Source organism: Somniosus microcephalus, chromosome 5 (assembly GCF_052327205.1).
Source record: "Somniosus microcephalus isolate GS21.2 chromosome 5, FLI_Smic_1.0, whole genome shotgun sequence".
NCBI lineage: Eukaryota > Metazoa > Chordata > Chondrichthyes > Squaliformes > Somniosidae > Somniosus > Somniosus microcephalus.
Window position 1 is genome coordinate 129,471,902 of NC_140991.1, and position 22,053 is coordinate 129,493,954.

Sequence of the window (22,053 nt, forward strand, 5' to 3'; positions counted from 1 at the left end):
TCCACTACTTCTACTTCTACATTTCTTTCCCTCTATTCCGCAAAGGGGCTTGATTATCTTTTCGTTTTCATTCTGAGCATGGATTATACAACTGAAGTGTTAACCTGTTTTTTTTTTCAGATGCTGACTAACCTGCTTTGTATCTTCCACAAATTTCAGATTCAAGTGTTTCAGATTTTCAGCATTTGCATTTTTTTCTTTTTATCTGTAAAGAATGTACTGACATAGAAGTCTTCAATTCCCTTTCTCGCTGTTTAGGATACAGAGTGTTTGATCGATGTTTGGTACACAGATGAATGTGTGCAATTCATAAGGTACGTGAAAATGTAGTCAGGAAAGAAAGGAAAAGACACTGCAGCATTCCAAGATTCAAGGCTTATGAATAGGCTTTGGTTTTGTGACAGACAGTTCTTCAACTCTTTCCATTTCCACACTCATTTTGCAGTAATTCATTATAATTTATATTCTGGTATCAGTGGTCTTGCAATTCTACCTCCAAATTACAAATTAATTCCATTATACTGCTTACAGTTTATAATCAGTACAATTTCAACTCTTCCTTTAACTGTCATTAGTTTTGTTATTGTTTTACTGAGACTGCATTATAAAAATAATGGATGGTGGTGCCTGAGTGAAAGGATATAATTTTGTCTAGGGATTTAGCTGACCTCTATAAACCATACAAGCTTTACTGCCATGGATTATGCCATCTGAATCCTTCAGATAAATCACAGTTTACCACTGACCTCCCGACTATAATTATGACATAATTGTTACATAATGAGTAATATATAAACTATTGTAAAATAGTTCATATTGCCTTATACTTCCAGCTCAAGCATTGCCACTTTTTTTTTGTGTGTGTGTGTGTGGGGTGGGGGGGGGGGGTGGAATGGTGGAGAGGAGGAAAAGATGAATTTTGTATACATCAAGGTAATCACTTAAGTGCTGAGGAATGGAGCATTGTTCTACATTTTGCACCCAGTGTCACCATCAAATATTCCCAGGTTAGGTATGAAGCAGACCGGATGTAGAGTCTTGCAAATAAGGTGGATGAACTGAAGTTGTTGTTGAACACATGGGAGTACGATATTGTTGCTATCACGGAGACATGGTTGAGGGAGGGTCAGGACTGGCAGCTCAATATTCCGGGGTATAGAATCTTCAGGCGAGACAGAGGGGGGTGTAAAAGGGGAGGGGGTGTTGCAATATTAATTAAGGAGTCAATTACTGCTGTAAGGAGGGATGATATATTAGCGGGTTCCTCTAATGAGGCCATATGGGTCGAACTTAAAAACAAAAAGGGGGCAAGCACTTTGCTGGGAGTGTACTATAGGCCCCCAAACAGTCAGGGGGAGATAGAGGAACAGATATGTAGGCAAATCTCAGAAAAGTGCGAAAATAATAGGGTAATAATAGTGGGGGATTTCAACTTCCCCAATATTAATTGGGATAGTCAGAGTGTGAAAGGCTTAGAGGGTGCAGAATTCTTAAAGTGCATCCAGGAGAGCTTTTTGAGCCAACATGTAGAAAGTCCTACAAGAGAGGGGGCGGTACTGGACCTAATTCTGGGGAATGTAGCCGGGCAAGTGGTGGAAGTATCAGTAGGAGAGCATTTTGGTGACAGTGACCATAATTCGGTGAGATTTAAGGTGGTCATGGAAAAAAACAAAGACGGCCCGGAAATAAGGGTTCTAAATTGGGGGAAGGCCGATTTTAATATGATAAGGCAGGATCTGGCCAAAGTGGACTGGGAGCAGCTACTTATAGGAAAATCCACATCAAAACAGTGGGAGACTTTCAGAAGGGAAATAGAGAGAGTACAACGCCAACATGTTCCTGTAAAGGTCAAGGGTGGGACCAACAAGCAAAGGGAACCTTGGATGACAAGGGATATACAAAAATGCATTAGAAATAAAAGGGGGGCTTTTGGCAGTTACAAAAGACTAAAGACGGAAGAAGCCCTAGAGGAGTATAAAAAGTGCAGGGGCATACTTAAAAAAGAAATTAGGAGGGCGAGGAGGGGCCATGAAATAACACTGGCGAGCAAAATAAAGGAAAATCCTAAGATGTTTTATAAGTATATTAAGGGCAAGAGGATAACCAGGGAAAGGGTAGGGCCCATTAGGGACCAAAGTGGCAATCTGTGTGTAGAGCCAGATGATGTAGGCGGGGTTTTAAATGAATTTTTTGCATCTGTGTTCACTATGGAGAAAGACGATGCAGACATAGAAATCGGGCAAGGGGACTGTGACATACTTGAACATATTAGCATCGAGAGGGAGGAGGTGCTAGCGGTTTTAGCAGGCCAAAAAGTGGATAAATCCCCAGGCCCGGACGAGATGTATCCCAGGCTGCTGTGGGAGGCAAAGGAGGAGATTGCAGGGGCTCTGACACAAATTTTCAGAACCTCTCTGGCCACAGGGGATGTACCAGAGGACTGGAGAACAGCTAATGTATTACCATTATACAAGAAGGGTAGCAGGGATAAACCAGGGAATTACAGGCCAGTGAGCCTAACATCTGTGGTAGGGAAATTATTGGAAAAAATCCTGAGGGACAAAATTAGTCTCCACTTGGAGAGGCAAGGATTAATCGGGGATAGTCAGCATGGCTTTGTCAAGGGTAAATCATGTCTGACAAATCTGATTGAATTTTTCGAGGGGGTGACTAGGGGGGTGGATGAGGGAAATGCTGTGGATGTGGTTTACATGGACTTCAGTAAAGCTTTTGACAAAGTCCCGCATAGGAGACTGGTCAAGAAGGTAAGAGCCCATGGGATCCAGGGTGCCTTGGCGCGTTGGATCCTAAACTGGCTGAGTGGCAGGAGGCAGAGGGTGATGGTCGAAGGTTGCTTTTGTGACTGGAAGCCTGTGTCCAGTGGGGTACCTCAGGGATCGGTGCTGGGTCCCTTGTTGTTTGTGATCTACATAGATGATTTGGATGAGAATGTAAAAGGTATGATCAGTAAGTTCGCAGATGACACGAAAATTGGTGGGGTGGTAAATTGCGAGGAGGAAAGCCTCAGGCTACAGGACGATATAAACGGGTTGGTCAGATGGGCGGAAAAGTGGCAAATGGAATTTAACCCTGAAAAGTGCGAGGTGATGCATTTTGGACAGACAAATAAGGCAAGGGAATACACAATGAGTGGTAGGACCCTAGGAAGTACAGAGGGTCAGAGGGACCTTGGTGTACATGTACATAGATCCCTGAAGGCAGCGGAACAGGTAGATAAGGTGGCTAAAAAGGCATATGGGATACTTGCCTTCATTAGCCGAGGCATAGAATATAAGAGCAGGGAGGTTATGATGGAGCTGTACAAAACGCTGGTGAGGCCACAGCTGGAGTACTGTGTGCAGTTCTGGTCACCTCACTATAGGAAGGATGTGATTGCTTTGGAGAGGGTGCAGAGAAGATTCACCAGGATGCTACCTGGGATGGAGCGCCTCAGCTATGAAGAAAGACTAAACAGGCTGGGGTTGTTTTCCTTGGAGCAAAGAAGGCTGAGGGGGGACCTGATTGAGGTGTACAAAATGATGAGGGGCATAGATAGGGTAGACAAAGAGGGACTTTTCCCCTTAGTAGGGAGGTCAATAACAAGGGGGCATAGATTCAGGGTAAGGGGCAGGAGATTTAGAGGGGATTTGAGGAGGAACTTTTTCACCCAGAGGGTGGTTGGAATGTGGAACTCAATGCCTAAAAGGGTGGTAGAGGCAGGAACCCTCACAACATTCAAGAAGCATTTGGATGAGCACTTGAAATGCCATTGCATACAAGGCTATGGACCAAATGCTGGAAAATGGGATTAGACTGGACAGGGATGGATGGGCGGCGCAGACACGATGGGCCGAAGGGCCTCTTTCTGTGCTGTAAAACTCTATGACTCTATGACTCTATGACTCAAGTTCCTTTTATTCTGCCCAAATAATATGTTGTAACCACTGAACTCAAAAGAATTGCCTCAATTCCCTGGAGTACAATAATACAACAAAAAGCAATGTACGGTTTTTTGACAACGTGAAACTTAATGCGCAGTGACTAGTTGAGCTCATACTGTGGAGAATACTAACTACAGTGTGAGAAGTGGGGCTAGGGCGCTCTGAAACTAATGCATGCCGATCAGGAGGCCAGAAAGACATTACCAAAAACAGAATGTTTTATTTTTATTATATACTTGTAAATTGCCAGTGGCTTTCTCATGGTCAGTTGATGAATAACATTTTTTATATACAAGATGATGATGAGGTTGGGAAAGAGAATTCAGAAACTTGCTCCACAGAGCTACCTAGTGGCCAGTGTCTGCAATTACATCGTTAAAGTTGCCATGGAAAATTTGAATGGGAAATGTTGACATATAATTTAAAATGGTAAATGTTGACCAAAAATCAAGACAACATGAAACAAGGTTTGTGGACAGGAAATGCATGCCCTTTACAAGATTTGGGATTCTGTTGCCATTATTTTCACAAATAGAACTTTGACATGAGTTGTCTTAAAATATGTTTTAAACAGAAGCTTGCCTAAAGTGGTTAGCTGCTCCATGCTAAGTTGTCAAGCCAGTGGCAGTCGCGAGGCATTTTAAATGTGTGATTGGCTGTTGTTTTAAAGAGTTCCCAAGCAGTGGACCATGGACCATTCATCAGCAATGTCTTGGCCATTGAGGAGACATCTAGCACGTTGGTGTTGACAGATTTCTTTAATCTTTGCTAGTGTTTGAAGAGTGACTTTTAAAAATCAACACAGACACCAGAAAGTCAGTAACGATAACACAAACCTGTTAAAGGGGAATAGCAGCAGAAAGGCTGTGAAAGGAGTCAAGGCAGTATAAAGGCTGCTAGGGAGAAATAACTTCTGCACTGTCAGCAGAACAGAGAGCAGAGTAAGTCTATCTTTCTCCAAATGGGCTAGTGATTTTTGTACATTGGAACAAGAGTAGGCCATTCAGCCCCTCAAGCCTGTTCTGCCATTCAATTAGATAATGGCTGACCGGTACATCAACCCCATTTATCCGCCTTTGCTCCATATCCCTTGACACCCTCACCTAACAAAAATCTATCAACCCCGGTCATTAAAGTTTCAATTGACCCAGCATCCACAGCCTTTTGGGGGAGAGAGTTCTACTTTCCTTTGTGTGAAGAAGTGCTTCCTGATTTCAGTCCTGAAGGGCCTGGCTCTGATTTTAAGGTTATACCATCTTTTTCTGGATTCTCAAGATACATAAGTTTAACTGATTGTACCACATGACTTTCATCATACTCAGTGTTCTGTATGTTTTGTCTTCCATGGAATAAATGCAGCCTATGAATTGAAACAGATGACATCTCATCTAGTGTTAACTCAGTCCATCTTTGGAGAGATTAAAGGAGTACATGTGCATCAGTCCAGATCACAATGGAGTTTAATTTTTACATTCCTGCGTCCTGCTACCGTGCTAGCAAAAACAGTGGGAGTCAACTTCTGTAAAAAAGCAGGCAACCAGCCCATTTAAGGGAACGACTGACACCACTGATTCCAAGTACATACCTGTGACAGACCCAAATATGAGTCTGTGATTGTAGTATGGAATATCCTGGAATACTTCTTTAAATGTTACTAGCTTGATCCACTAAACATATCTATGTAGTACTCACTGGTACATGTCTGGTATCCATATTGTGAAAAGTTGTAGTAAAACTGGGCAAAGTGTAGAAATTAGAGTTTCTAGATCAAAGCGTCTCGATAATTACAGTGTTGATGGTATTGACCTAAAGCTGGTTTTATTTGGTAAATCTGATTAACTTCATTTTGAATGGGAGATACATTATGGGGTTTATTTTCTCTAGTTTTTATTTTTTTCCGTGCTAAAAAGTTGACTGCAGGAGGGATTCGCACTCAACAATGTAATTAATTGATTGTTGTTGTGAGTGTCTGTCTCTTGGTTTTAATCCTGAGAGTAGTCTGAGTTAATAATGGCATGTTACTGTGAGAAGGAGCTATGTTTACCACTTTATTAAATGTGTTGATGGGTTCTTTGCCCAGTGCATATGAGTGCCGAGTGCTGCTTGTTTATATAAGTAGTGTATTTAGATGGAACTTTTCCTCCTGGCATTGCCTCTTTGTTAGCGGACTGAAGGAAAGCCAGAAAAGATAGAGCTCTTTGGTTGTATGTGTCTTATCAACATGCCCTGAGGTTCTTCTCCGGTCTCTGTAGTAACAACCTGCAAAATTGGAAATCACTGGAGGGCTTAGAGTGTGTCAGGGCAGTGGGACATGAAGAAAATAAATCTATAACATATAGGTTTGACTGTTTTCTCCTGCCTTTCATTGGCACAAATTATGCAGGTTTAGAAGCTGCCATGGTAACGCAAGTGGTGTGTAAAATGCTGGTTTTGTGTGGCTGAGCCCATTGTTTCATAAATAATCATGAAGGCAGCCAACTTCAGACAGAGTAGAAGTTTGTATTTGATTCAAGTAGGCTGTTTCAGTTGAAGATAGTTTTGCTTTCCACAGGGGGGAAAGAAAAAGAAAAAAAACTTGAACAAATTGGAGTATAGTGAAATTTGCTACAGAAAACCATTAATCATTTATTCACTAGCAGACACCAGTTTGGAAAAGTGACAACAGCTAATCTCATTTATGCTTTTGCCCAATCTGAACAGCATGGTTTTTGAGTTTTATAAACGTTGATGCCTCTGAGTCTACAGTACAGGAACTACCCTCTGACTTTTGATGGTGGCTGCTGTTTATAATTTACCTTTGAAGTGAAAGAAGGGCAAGTGAAAATCAGTATTTTCACACTAAGGATGAATCTGATTTTGCCTTCATTACCATTTAAATAAAGAAGTGTGTAGGGGCTGGGGACTATTCAGCACTTGAGGCAAAGGTCAGCACTGGACCATTCAGCACACAAACCTCTTAGGTCATAGGTCCTGCATTATGAACTCCTTAGCTCCATCAGTGCTAATAAGCCTTCAGGTGGCGAATCTGGCTGAGGCAGTGGAATCCAATGGGGCTTGTTTGAGGAGCCTATGGGGAAATTCATTTTCAGTAGCTGGGCTGTTTAAAAGATTCAAAGAACAGATATGTATCTATGCAATGATCTAGAACTGAAAGTCTAATTTCATTTCAAAGCTACTGTGTCGAAATCATGGAGTAGAACTGTGGAATTAAAGAAAAATGTAAAGGTAAATGGAACGAAGAAGAGGAATAGGGGAAATGTTCCCTCCTACTGAATCCTAGCATTTGTATATTTATAATATATTAAAAATCTTATGTATGTGTATATTTTTGTTGTGAACTTTTTCCATTATAAACTGAGTTTTTGAAGATCTTTCAATAACATTTATTTTGTGTGTATTCTTACACACTGTCGTTGGGAAAACACAGTTTAAGGAATTGCTTTAGGCCTTAAAACATTGCAGTAAAGGTAGATGTTAAGATACTTGAGTAGAGAATGCAATGGTTTCCCCAGAGTAGTCCTGACCCTCCAGTATGTTCATTTTCTGTACTGCTTACATGTATGACACCTGTACCTTATTTTGGTTTGTTGTATTTTTCAGGTGAAGCCTACCCTCCCGATTGTACACTTTCACCCATCTTGTCTCATTTAGTAGCCTTCTTCCCTTTGTGCATGAAGGTTGTATTAAAGCCCCATTCCAGGACTTCACTTCAGTGGAGTACTTATGGAGTGTTGCATTGCCAGAGATGCCAATCTTCATGAGACTTTAAAATCAAGCCCCCATCATTTTGTTCTGGTGGCTCAGGCGGCTGTTAGAGGTCCTATGGCATTCTACGAAGAAGATAAGGGATTTCTTTTGGTGTCCTGGTCAGCACTCTTCTCTCAGCAAACACCACTAAAAAAACACCTGATTCATCTAATTGCTCCATATGGAACAATGGCATGTGAAAACTGACTGATATGTTTTGATACATAACAGCAGTCACTGCACTTCAAAGTAATTCATTGTGAAGCAGTTTGGGATTTTCTAAGCGACAAGTTCATTCTTTTTCTATTTGTCTGCCCGCTTTGTCTAGATCAATTTATCCAGATACCATACAGGGAACAAACATTTCCAAGATTTGAACATCTAGGGCTGGATTTTCATTGAGGAGGCGGGTAGGAGGCGGGACTACAACTTTCGGGGTTGTAGTCCCGCCTCCATCGAGTTCTAGCCAACCCACGTGATTTTGACTTGATCGACCTTGTTGAGCCCGTCCAGCGGGCTCAGCAGGCCCATTAAGGGCCACCCGGCAACAGGTGACGTCACAGATTGATATTTCATCTGTCAAGACCTTTTGACAGATGAAATATCAGCATTTGACAGCTGTTTGAAGCTGTCAAACACTGACAATCTGTACTCTAAGTTAATTCCTTCCTCTCAGGATGATTTAGAGATCTCTCCGGAACAGAAAGCTGAATGCTGCAATTTTTGACAGATCGCGGCCATTCTGCTTTCTGTGCCGGTGAGATGAAGGACTCCCGAGACCTGAAGGAAGAAAGGCTGTAAAGGTAAGTACATGTAAGTAAAACTTCTTTAAACACTTTAAACACACCAAACACACGTACCTCTGCACTCATGCACCCATCACTCACCTGAACACTGACATCTCGACCCCCTCCAAGCCCTTCAGCCCGACGGCCCGCCTTGCTAACTTGGCGTGGTTTGGAGCCATCGGGAATCCCACATTTCGCCAATGAAAATAGGGATTAGGCTAAAAACTGCCTGTTAACTACCTGTTAACAGGCAGTTAATTGGCACTAATCCCCTTCCCGCCTCGGGGAGGCGGGTCCCAGTGCGGGTCGGGTACCCGCCTCCTTTGAAACTGGCATGGAGGCGGGTTGGGGGCGGGATGGGTTTGTGCCCCCTGATTTCGGGATTTTAACCCCCCACAGGCCTCCAATCCCGCCTCCTTGGCCCAATGAAAATCCTGCCCATTGTCTTTTTGTAAAGGTTCAGAATGCTCTTTTGAGAAAATATTTCATTTTAGTTATTTTGTTTCTCAGGGCCATGTGTTGGAAACTGTTACATTAGAAGAATGAGCTGCAAAATAAATGCCATGCGGTGAATTTTCACGGAGGTACTCCTGCTTGTCTTCAATGGAAAAACTGCAGAAACCCTAAAAAATGGCACAGACACACAGATACAGTGCCTTATCATATCTCTCAGTGGTAACCCAAAGAGCTTTAAGTACAATTAATTGCTTTAAAGTGTTGTCGCTGTTGTTATGTAGACAAATGTGGCAGCCAATTTATGCACAGCAGGACCTCACTGGTTATCCTGTTTTTGGAGGTGGTGTTTGAGGGAGAAATGTTGGCCATGACACTAGGAAATCTCCTTGTTCTTGAAAATAAAAGCATATTAATATTCACCTGAGAATGACAAATTTACACCATTTTATTTTAGAACATTGCTGCAGCTCCAGCACAATCACTAGTGGGTTTAGATTAATCTGTTTAGCACACCAGTTAATGCGTTTGTGTAAATTCCTGAGTCCACTAACTTAAAGGAGTTGTTAGCCTGTTTATTTTAGTGCACGGAGGAAATTAAACACACAGGTGTTATGTGAAGAAACAAATGCCAACCAGAAATGTTCAAAGAGGCATTTAGTCCTTTAATGGTAACTTGTTTTCTGTTTTTTGAAGTGCGGTCTTTCTGAACTGGAAGAAGTCTGAATTGGTCACATTTAGGAGTAAATAGCTCAACTTGGGTCACTCAGAATTCTCAGTTTGATTCAGCGCACAATATTACTGGCTGGGCTTTATTTAACTCACACTTCATTTTGCAGTTTACAATAGATTTTCCTGAAAGAAAGTTGCAGGAGATGCTAAAGTAATCTTTGACTTCTGATCTTGTTCCCAAAAATGTGCAAAGAAGACTTCTTTAGGAAGCAGGTGTATTAAATTACTGCTGTCATAATAAAAAGCCTGTAGCAATTTTCTTGCTGAAACTTTAATTGCACAGCTGCACCTTTAATTTTGCTTCAAAGGAAACTAAAGTAGGAGAAATGAAGTGAGCGAATGGTAAGTTGTGAGCCTCCAGAGAGACCCCTAAGTGTAGAAACTTCAAAAAGAGTGTGATTTGGAAGGGACTGCTGGATTTGATGCTTGTACATGCTGTGACAAAACCTAATATATTCTTTCAGCTTCAGCTATACATGGTAATGCAGAGATGAGCTCTGACTGACCATGGGAACTAGATATGAGCAATATCGGTTCTAGCTGGGGCTAGTTGCTACATATAGAATAATAATGATAATTGATTACTATTTGCTGTTTTGGTAGTGTATGTTAAAATTCCTACTAACTTAATATATTTTCCTCTGTTTTCTAATGTTAACAAAATGTTGGCATGAATGTCTTTTGGTTTTCCCGCTTTATACTTTTGCTGACCTTTTTGTGAAATTAGTGAATGAAGGAAATAAATCCCTTAGTCCTTTGTTGAGTGATGACAAAAATGCATGCTGGAAGCATTCTTGATGCAAATAAATTCCTCATATAACCTATAAGATTTTGTACGATTACTTTATCAGTGAGATGCCGAGTATTATATAGTTAATATTGGCAGATTTTATTAATGTGTAAACAATATGAGCCAGTTTGAAGTAGATCGGAAAAGTAATTTCCCACAGAACATTTGTGACTCTTATTTTCATCAACCACGAATATTTAAATGTTGTACATCGGTGTTACATGCAAATGATGACATTGAGCATAATTGAGCAAATCTAATGTGAAATTGGCCCTGGAGTGTAAACCCTTGACTTTGGAGCATAAACCGTGTTCCACGAGGATCATACTGGTGACACCAACATAGATGCAGCATAAACAAAGCCCAGGAGTGACAACTGGGGCCAATCTTAATTTTTATTTTACAGTTTATACCACTAGTTCTCAGGTCTAATTTGTCAGAAGGAAGGCAGAAGTATTTCCCAATGCTACATGCAATGTGTTTTAGTGGGACCTGGGGTGGGGGGTGGGGGAAACTCGGAGAACCAGAGAATGTTACAGCACCGAAACAGGCCAGATAGTCCCCAATGTGTCTGAAGTAAACATAGCATGCTGATTGACTTAAATTTCATATTTACTAAAAATCAACCTGTCAGTCACTTATCTCACTATGGGCCCAATTTTAAGCCGACCCACCCAGCATAAATAGTGGCCTGAAAATAACAACATTTACGCTGACGCTCCGACTGCTGCCATCTTGAATTCTGACAGATTGTGACTGCAGGATCTGGAGTCTGCTGCAGCCAGTTAACACAATGCATTGCTCTTGCAAAGGAAGACAACACAGAATGACTGGGAATGGCAAGGCGTTGGGGGAGGATGTGCAGATATCCGCACACTGGGCAGGATTTTCATTGGGCTGTGGAGGTGGGATTGGAGGCGTGTGGGGGGTTAAAATCTTGAAATCGGGGGGCACGAACCCATCCCGCCCCCAACCCGCCTCCATGCCAGTTTCATAGGAGGCGGATACCCGACCTGTACTGGGACCTGCCTCCCCGAGGCGGTAAGCGGATTAGTGCCAATTAACTGCCTGTTAACAGGTAGTTAACAGGCAGTTTTTAGCCTAATCCCTATTTTTATTGCTGAAGTGTGGAATTCCCGACGGCTCCAAACCACGCCAAGTTAGCAAGGCGGGCCGTCGGGCTGAAGGGCTTGGAGGGTTCGAGATGTCCGGTGTTCAGGTGAGTGATGTGTGCATGAGTGCAGAGGTAAGTGTGTTTGGTGTGTGTAAAGTGTTTAAAGAAGTTTTACTTACCTTTACATACCTTTACAGCCTTCCTTCCTTCAGGTCTCGGGAGTCCCTCATCTCACCAGCACAGAAAGCAGAATGGCCGCGAGCTGTCAAAAATTGCAGCATTCAGCTTTCTGTTCTGGAGAGATCTCTAAATCAGCCTGAGAGGAAGGAATTAACTTAGTTTACAGATTGTCAGTGTTTGACAGCTTCAAAGAGCTGTCAAACGCTGATATTTCATCTGTCAAAAGTTCTTGACAGATGAAATGTCAATCTGTGACGCCACCTGTTGCCGGGTGGCCCTTAATTGGCCTGCTGAGCCCGCTGGGTGGGCTCAACAAGGCCAATCAAGTGAAAATCGTGTGGGTTGGCCACAACTCGATGGAGGCGGGACTACAACCCCGAAAGTTTTAGTCCCACCTCCTACACACCTCCAGAATCAAAATCCAGGCCACTAACTCATCATGAAAAGATTGTCAATCATTGGAATCAACTCTGGCTTGGCAATTGGGGATGGAGAAATCGGAGGCAATATGCCTTCAGTGGGTTCATGATCATGCACACCTTTACTTATATATGTTTCTATGTATTATTCAATCTCACCACTAGCTATCAGTTTCCCCTTAACAGATCCACAAAGTAGTTGTTTCAGATAGCATGCTGGTCATGTAGATCCAAGTTAACAGAAATGTTTTTCTCCAAGAAACAGAAGATGACAGGGAAGAGGTTGCAGTTCCTTCTATCAGAGGCAACAAACCTCTTGCTTCCTCACCCATTCTGTCATTAACTCTCTTGAATTCAATAGGCTAGAGACAGTCATCAGAGTGGGGTAAATGTAGCGTAGATGAGGAATTGACGGGGTGGGTCACAGAGCACAAGGAATTTAAAGGATGCAGATGTGGATTGTAGCTGAGTGGAGGCTTAGCAATTGTTAGTTCTTGGCTGCAGAGCTTGTGGACAATGATCTCGGGGGTCCTACCATGTAATGAAGGATGCTAGCAGGGCATCCGCCCCATGTTGAGGTTCTGCACAGTTTTCCCAAGATATGTGGGAGATTGTTGGGATAGTGGTGAAGTCTGCTGCCCTGCTGCGCGCCAATGCCTGAAAGGGTGTCATGTCATTGTAGTGCATCCTGGAGAAAGTAGTAGCTCCAGGAATATCTGCATATTTTCCCCTGCTCCATGAGAGATCCGGGAAAATCAGTCAGTTCAATGTGAAGGCACTGAATGAAGGACTGCAGTTATTTGGAGAGGTCCATGGCAACGAGATTGCGAAGTATACAGGACAAAGTCACAGATGGACTAGAGAATATTCAGTTGATTTTCTCAAGCATTTAAGGAGCTTTCTGCTTCCATAAGCCTCATTCTCTTGCTAATTGCTGGTAACCAGAATTTTGTTCCCAGTACCAGTGGAGTCGTGCCCAAAATTGAACTCAATATTCAAATTGCAGCCTACCCAATGATTTGTATAGGTTTAGCATTATCTTTGGTTTTGTACTTGATGCCCCTGTTTATAAAACCTAGGATCCCATCTTTTTTTAACAGCTTTATCAACTTGTCCTCTCACTTTTAAAGATTTGTGAATCTTATCCTGAATTCTCTCTGCTTTTCTACTTCTTTTAAAGTTTTACCATTTAGTGTCTATTCTCCTTATTCTTTTTCCTAAAATATAGCACCTTACATTTCTTCACATAAAATTTTATCTGAACTACGATTGTACGAAAATGATGGACATGAAAAGACCAACTGGTTCATCTATTTGCCTAAATCTACTAACATTTCTATGTCCTGAAGTTCTGAAGTTTCTTACAGTCCTCTTCACAGTTAATCACACTCCCTATTTTTGTATTGTCTGTCTGCAAATTTTGATTTTGTGCCCCCTATATCCAAGTCCAGATTATGTCTATTGAGAAGAGCACCAGTCCCATCACTGACCCTGAGGATACCACTGTTTACGTTCTTCCAGTGTGAATAATCTCCACTAACCACTACTGCCAGTTTTCTGTCCTGTTGTAGGAATTAACAAATTCCAATGAATAATGGAGATCGATACAAGAGAACAACTAAACAGGTCTTTACTCAATGGAGATGCCACGAGGACTGCCTGGGCAGCCCCGTGGTTTGCGACGTGACGTCATCGCGTTTGCCCGCGTTTTCCTGCGCTCTTAAAGGGGCCGCACCCCGTACATGCAAACTCTATATACAAAACACAGTAATACCTAACACAATGGTACAGGTTTAGGCTGGTGTTAGAACATCATTAAAGAGAATTATATACAGTTAGCCAGAGTCATTCAGTGGTTCTGCCACATGCACCCCCCCAGAATTCGCTTTAACGGACAAAGTCAAATGATGAGGGGGTCTGATGAGCCTGTCAGAACGACTCCTGTACTCTCGAGGCAGAGGCTGCTGGTCGGCTGGCGGTCTGGCGGGCGGTCGCACTCGGTCTGCCGTAACGACGATGGGTGGCCGACCCTGTCTCGGCGGTTGGGCTGTCTCGACGGGGCGGTCGAGGTCTAAAGGTGCTGGCTTTAAGCGGTTGACCGAAATGTGGTCCGGCTTACCACCGACATCTACCGTGAAGGTTTTGTCCCCTGCTTCCAACACGCGGAAGGGACCGGTATATGGGGCCTTGAGCGGATCCCTATGTGCGTCATGGCGAATAAAAACGTATTCAGCCTTGTGAAGCTCCGTGGGAACGCGTGACCTCTGCAGCCCATGGTGCGAAGTGGGCACCGGTGCGAAACATCTGGCCGCCTCTTGGTGACTAGCAAGCTGGGCAGACGCGGACCATGGCTCTGTCGATGTTGGTAGGAAGTCCCCTGGGACTCACAGTGGCTGACCATACACAAGCTCCGCTGATGAAGAGTGAAGGTCTTTGGGGGCCGTGCGAAGGCCCAACAGGACCCACGGTAGCTTGTCTGCCCATCCAGCGTCCTGGAGGCTGGCCCTCAGGGCGGCATTCATTGACCGGTGGAAGCGTTCGCAGAGGCCATTCGCCTGTGGGTGGTAGGCTGTGGTGCAATGTAATTTGACACCGAGTCCTTGGGCCACTGCATTCCAGAGTTCGGAGGTAAACTGCGGTCCCCTGTCTGACAAAATATCTGCGGGCACTCCGAAACGGGCGATCCAGGAGGAAATGTACGCCCTGGCCACGTCCGCCGAAGTAGTGCCAGAAAAGGGCGAGCAACTCCCGGTCGAACGTGCTGTATGCTCTCTCGTTCTGCCGTAGTTGACGGCTGAAGAATACCAACGGCTGCCACGTCCCATTCACCCACTGCTGTTGCACGGCACCGACTGCGTAGTCCGATGCGTCGGTGGTGAGGGCGATGGTGGCCCCTGGCAGCGGGTGCGCCAGCATAGTCGCATTGGCTAAGGCGCTTTTGGTGTCGGTGAACGCTCAGGCCATGTCATCCGTCCAGTCTACCGGGTTCTTGCCAGTCTTGCCCTTGAGGGCCTCGTACAGGGGCCGCATGAGTTGTGCCGCCTTATGCACGAAACGGTGGTAAAAGTTTACCATGGCTAGGAATTCCTGCAGGGCCTTTACGTTCTGCGGGCATGGAAAGGATGTCACCGCCTCTACTTTCGAAGGTAAAGGAACCGCTTCCTCTGAGGTGATGCGATGCCCCAGGAAGTCAATTTGGTGCAGGCCAAACTGACACTTGGCCGGGTTGATAATCAGGCCGTGTTGGCTGAGGCATCGAAAAAGGGTGCGTAGGTGACAGGTATGTTCTTCCTTAGTAGGACTGGCAATTAGAATATCATCCAGGTAGACGAAGAGGAACTTGAGGTCCCGCAGCACGGAGTCCATCAGGCGTTGGAAAGCCTGGGCGGCGTTCTTTAACCCAAACGGCATTCGTAAAAACTCGAAGAGGCAGAATGGGGTTATGACTGCGGTCTTCTGGATGTCTTGTGGATGAACTGGGACCTGGTGATAGCCCTGGACGAGGTCGACTTTTGAGAACATGGTGTTCCCTGCCAAATGGGCAGAGAAATCCTGGATGTGGGGGATCGGGTACCGATCAGGAGCGGTGGCGTCATTGAGGCGTCGATAGTCGCTGCATGGCCGCCATCCGCCGCCAGGCTTCGGGACGATATGGAGGGGTGAAGACCAGGGACTATTCAACCGGCGAATAATCCCTAACCATTCCATGGTTGCGAACTCCGCATTTGCGACCGCCAGCTTGCCAGGTTCCAGGTGCCGGGCCCGCGCGTAGACCGGGGGGGCCGTTGGTGGTGATGTGGTGTTCCACACCATGTTTTGTGGCTGTGGAGGAGAACGTGGGTCTTGTCAGGTTGGGGAATTCGCCGAGCAGGCGAGCGAACTCATCAGGAGTCGGGAACGCACAGGAGACGGTGCGTGATGTAGTGTTACTGCGGTAACACGGAAGAGAATGAAAAGTTGCTGCGTTGATCAGCCGCCGGTTCCTAACATCGACCAGGAGGCTGTTGGCGCACAGGAAATCCGCGCCGAGGAGGGGCTGGGAAACTCTGGGCGTAACAAACTCCCAGTGAAAACGTTGCCCCCGAGGCACACCTCCACTCGCCGTCTGCCGAAGGTCCGAATTGTTCCGCCATTGGCCGCTTCAAGGGTGGGGCCGTGATTCCCCGTCTGCACATCGAGGGCGGACACGGGTAAAATGCTGCACTGCGCCCCAGTGTCGCACAGATAACGACGACCAGAGAGAGTATCAGTGATGAACAGCAATGTTCCCGTGTTGCCGATCGCCATCGCGGCCGCGGGGTGCCCGTTAGACCCGTTCCTCAGTGGTCGCAGTGTCAGTTGTTGTTTGTTTTTTTGGGGAAAACTGCAGGGAGGGCGGCAACGCTTCGCCTTCGCGCTGAACTGCGCGTGGTAGAAACACAGCCCAGCAGGCTGACGAGCTGGGGCGGCGTCTGCGGGGGATGGGTGCCTCGTGGCAGCGCAGTACTGCCGAGTTACAGCGAAAATTTTGTCAGCCTCCGCAGCGAGTGTTGCGCAGTCTTCAATTTCAGATCTGGCCAGGGCAGTTTGTACCTGTTCAGGCAGTTGGCTGAGGAAAATCTCGCGGAATAGGAAACATTCCCGTTCTGAGCCCAGGAGTGTGAGCATTTGGCTCATCAACTCTGAAGGCTTGGAGTCCACGAGCCCGGGCATAGCGAGTAATCAATGGGCGCGCTCCGATTTTGTGAGCCCGAAAACCTGCAGTAACCGCGCTTTGAGGGTTTCATACTTGCACTCCGTTGGGGGTTTTTCAAGGAGGCTGACGATCCGAGATGCGGTAGAGCTGTCGAGTGCGGAGACCACATAAAGGTACTTGGTCTGATCCGCATTGATGTTCCTCAGGGCAAACTGGGCCTCGACCTGAATAAACCACGAGGGCGCTTGCTGCTCCCAGAACTGCGGTAGCTTTAGCAAAATGGCGTTTGCTTCCATGCTGTGCTCTTCTTATGTGAAAACGTTCACAAAAAACGGGGCCACCAATGTAGGAATTAACGAATTCCAACGAATAACGGAGATCGACACAAGAGAACAATTAAACAGGTCTTTACTCAACGGAGATGCCACGAGGACTGCCTGGGTAGCCCCGTGGTTTGCGACGTGACATCGCGTTTGCCCGCGTTTTCCCGCGCTCTTAAAGGGGCCGCGCCCCGTACATGCAAACTCTATATACAAAACACAGTAATGCCTAACACAATGGTACAGGTTTAGGCTGGTGTTAGAACATCGTGAAAGAGAATTATATACAGTTAGCCAGAGTCATTCAGTGGTTCTGCCACACTGTAACTAAGTTCGTATCCATACTGTCACATCCCCTTTAATACTGTGGCCTAGAAATTCAGTTGCGTGCGCCAGCCGTTAGCGCCTTAGGAGGAGTAGATCTCGAGCGCTAGGCGCTTAGCGCCCGGGCGCAGCGCGATCTGTGCCTCGCCCCAACTTCAGTAGACATTTAGCGCTGGCGCAAAGTGTTTGCGCGCGCTCAGCTGCGCGCGCAGCTTATGACGTCATTTCGTCGTGCAACGCCCTTTGTGCGCCCCAAACCGGAACTTCAGTCGCATCCGCCCAATGTGGGCGTGGCGGTGCTAAGAACTGTGAAGTGGAACGCAGCAGAGGCCCTGCGGGCCTCGGGGAGCGCTAATTAAAGGGCACTTACACTGAACTATAAAGGCCAGCCATTTTGCTGCAATGACTTTTGTGCAACGGATTTCTGGACAGAGACCAAGGAAGAGACCTTACTGATTTGGCCCAACATAGGAGAGGTATTTTTGGCTTCTGGCCAGAGCTTGGAAATTTGCCTCATTGTGATTTCATTGTTTGCAAGTATATTATGGGGGCTGCATGGGGTTCCAACCCTCAGTTCCAGCATTATGTGCGAAGGGCTCGCAGACGCTGTGTGAGAGGGGCAGCCATGCCTAGACGCAGAGGGGGCATCAGGCGTCGGCAACGTAGGCCTTACCCACTCAGGGAATACCGCCAGCAGGTGTCCTATCTCACCATGACTGCCACGCAGTGTGTTAAGAGGCTGCGCTTCAGAAGGGGTTGGTTGCAGAGATCTGCCAGCTGCTTCACAGAGATCTGCGTCCACAGCTGATGTGCAGGACGTCTCTGTCGGTGGAAGTGAAGGTCACGGTGGCTCTGAACTTCTATGCAAGCGGCTCCTTCCAAGCCGCTGCTGGGGACATAGCGAACATATCCCAGTTCGCCATGCATCGCTGCATCTGGCAGGTCACCGATGCCCTTTTCACAAGGAGACACCAATTCATCTCCTTCCCCATGACCCTAGAGAGGCAGGAGCAGCGTGCAGTCGGATTTGCGAGGATCGCGGACTTCCCCATGGTGCAGGGCACCATTGACTGCACGCATGTGGCTTTGCGGGCACCTATCGACAATGCCGAGGATTACCGCAACCGGAAGGGCTACCATTCCCTCAATGTACAGCTGGTGTCTGACCACAGGCAGCGCATCCTAGCTGTCAATGCCCGCTTTCCAGGCAGCAGCCACGATGCATTTATCCTGCGCCAGACTACTGTGGCTGACATGTTCCAGGCACAGCCTCCCCCAAGAGGATGGCTTATCGGGGACAAAGGCTATCCTTTGTGTACATGGCTCATGACCCCGCTCCGCGCGCCCAGGACCCCTGCTGAGGAGGCATACAACGAAAGCCATCAAGCCACAAGGAACATCATAGAGCAAACGATTGGCGTCCTCAAGCAACGGTTCCGCTGCCTGGATCGCTCCGGCGGATCTCTGCAGTACTCGCCGGATAGAGTGTCCCAGTTCGTCGTCGTTTGCTGCATGCTGCACAACCTGGCTATCCGCAGGACTCAGGCACTGCCACCTCACGTTGGACCACCACCTCAGGAGGACGAGCAGGAGGACCATGAGGAGGAGGAGGAGGAGGAGTACCAGCCCAGGAGGGAGCCACAAGGTCCCAGGGCCGTCCGTCGGCGGCTTATTGAACGATACTTCTAGGCCCCCTGTCAGGGAATGGCTTGTGGCACTGAAGGGACATGAATGCAGCTGCTCCGCAAGCCCTCAGCCGGTTAACACAACAACCACTTGAAACATCACACATGGACAAGCTGAATAAAGAAAAAGCTTTATTGAACAAACTCAGGGCCCTTCCCACATGAAACCCAAAAACAGACAACACCCCCAAAAAACAGTCAAAAACATATCTCACTCCCACAACCTGGGGAGGAATAACAAAACTTGTCCATCCAAATGGCCTTCATCCTCGGCCTTACCAAAAGAACCCCCCCCATAGACAACACAACCACCCTCATATAAAAAAACATTTGCTAACACACTCTACTTTGTGTGCCGAGAGGGCGAATCCTTGTCCAGCCTTTTCCGGCCCCTGGCCGACCTGTTGCTCCGCCTCAACCTGGGCCCTGTGGGTGCTGCAAGGCTGGGGGAAGGCTCCTGAGGGGCACATTGCGTGACGGCAGATGCCCTTGGGGGTCGGCCTAGACGAGCTCTGGCCCTCGAGGGGCCGGCTGCTGACTGCTGCAGCTGTGGCTGGGCAGCATCAGTCTCTGCAGCAGCTCGTGGCAGCTTCGCTGGGGGAGTGGCAGTGGCGGCTGCAGCAATGGGGGCAAGCTGGCTGATGCCAGGCGCTCGCTGCTCGCCTGAGACACTGGCACTCGGCCGGGCTGGTACTGCAGCAAGCGCAGCAATCTGCTGAAGGCCAGACCGCTGTGCTGATGCAGCGCGGCGGGTGCCCTGTCGATGCCTGGCTGAGACAGCGAGTGTGGCAGCAGTGAGTGCCCGTACTGTCCTGGTCTGTGCCCGCATCAGACCAGCCAGTGACTGCACAGCACCACTGATCAACTGGCCACTCGCTGCCTGTGCTGCCCTGAAGTCGTCCCGACTCGCGTCCTGTGCTGCCCTGAATTCGGCCCGACTCGCGTCCTGTGCTGCCCCGAATTGTTCGAGACCCCTGGCCTGTGCTGCCCCGAGTTGTTCGAAACCCCTGGCCTGTGAGGCCCCGAAATCGGACACACTATGAGCCAGGGACTCGATGGCCTCAGGCAACCGTGCCACAACCCCCATGAACTCGGTGTGCCGGCGACCCGAGTCCGCGGACATTTGATCGAGGAGGCGCACCTCCTGGGCGAGGACCGTCTCCGGACTGGAGGCCGGACTCTCCCTCTGGGGAGAAGGCCGCCGACCTGGCCGACCCTTCCTGCGTGGCTGGACGCCACTGGGCCCAGCAACTACACTCCCCTGCAACACCTCCCCCCTCTGGGGAGAAGGCAGCCGAGCTGGCCGACCCTTCCCGCGTGGCTCGACGCCACTGGGCACAGGAGCTACACCCCCCTGCAACACTTCCCCCTGGCTCTCCTCCAGGGAAGATGTGTCCCCTCCATTGCCATCCCCTGGCGCGGATGAGGGTTCCCCCGATGGGCCGCCTTCCTCTTGCTCCTCCTCGTCCTCCTCTTCCGAGGGACTGGCACTGGCAGCTTCAGGTACCTCCTCCTCACCAGCTGAAAGCAGGAAGGCACAAGAGTAGCTTTAGAGTGAGGACAGGGCGTCAGCGAGGGAGGCATGAGTGGTGGCATTCAGCGCATTGGTCAGACAGTGGCAAAGGATGTAGATCTGAAGCGCAAGGGGAACGAGAGAGGTCCAAAAGGTCATGTCCTTACCATTGGGGCCCAGCACAGGGTCGGCATCTCCACATGCAACGGGGCCAATCAGCCGGCCACCCATGAGTCGACACACGCGCTCCTCCAGGTCACTGAGCTGCTGGAACTGGGGATGGCCTCCCCCGGTGACAGTCCGGCTCTTCAGATTCTGGGCCAGCTTGGCCTGCAAGAGAAAGGACGGCCTCTAAGTACAGTGTGGTGCCCTGTTGTTGTGTGCACTGCCTCCCATGGTCGAATAGCTTGGCCAGTGCGGTGCCCTGTTGTTGTGTGCACTGCCTCCCATGGTCGAATAGCTTGGCCAGTGCGGTGCCCTGTTGCTGTATGCACTGCCTCCCATGGTGGAATAGCTTGGCCAGTGTGTAAAGTGCAGAAAGTGCAATGGATGTTCATGCCAGTGCCATAGCTGCTGGATGAGGGCTGGACATTAGGGCTTTGAGGTCCCTTTGCCCATAATGTGAGGTGCACATGCAAGGATGAGGAGGACACTGGAAAGGGTACTCACCCTGACAATCCGAGTGAGGTCGTTAAACTTTTTCCGGCATTGGACACCAGTCCTGGGGACATCGCAGGTGGCTGTGACCCTCTGGGCGATATCCCTCCAGGCTCTCCTGTACACCCTGGTGGCAGGCTTCTTGCCACTGTCCGGGAACAAGATATGGCGTCTCCTCTCCAAAGCCCTAACCAGCACCTTTAAATCATGGGCAGAGAAGCGCTGCGCTCGCTCACGGGCCCTCTGCATCCTTCCTGGCGCTATTTCTCTCCAGCAGCAGTGTTTAGGCCTAGCTGGAGGGCTGCAGTATCCAGGGCGTGGCAGCAGACCAAGTCGACCCTTCCCCCTTTAAGAGCTGGCCGGCGCCAGGGTGTCTGCTGTCAATCAAGACATGACCGCACCTGCGCTGCGCCCGGCCTCGGCGGTATCAGTCTGCACCGCCGGCTTAGCGCCTAAAGATAGCCGTGCATCGCCAGTTTTAGCGCTCGAGCAAACTCCTTGGCCAAAGCTACTGAATTTCGGCGAAGTGGCCTCCACTTTCCGGCGGGCGCAAACTTTAGCGGCCGCCCGACTTTACCGCCCCAAAAGTGGCTATACTGAATTTCTAGGTCTGTGTCCCTTAATATTATCAACAAGTGTCGAATGCAGTGCCTTTTCAAATGCATTTGAAAATCCATATAATTAATATCCACTGCATTTCCCTTATATATCAATA

General features: G+C 47.7%; 1 protein-coding gene across 1 annotated transcript in view; it reads left to right on the forward strand.

Annotated features, from left to right (window-relative positions):
* Positions 1-22,053, forward strand: part of sema5a (sema domain, seven thrombospondin repeats (type 1 and type 1-like), transmembrane domain (TM) and short cytoplasmic domain, (semaphorin) 5A) — a 394,308-nt gene that overhangs the window by 12,417 nt on the left and 359,838 nt on the right. The gene's annotated exons all lie outside the window — the stretch shown is intronic.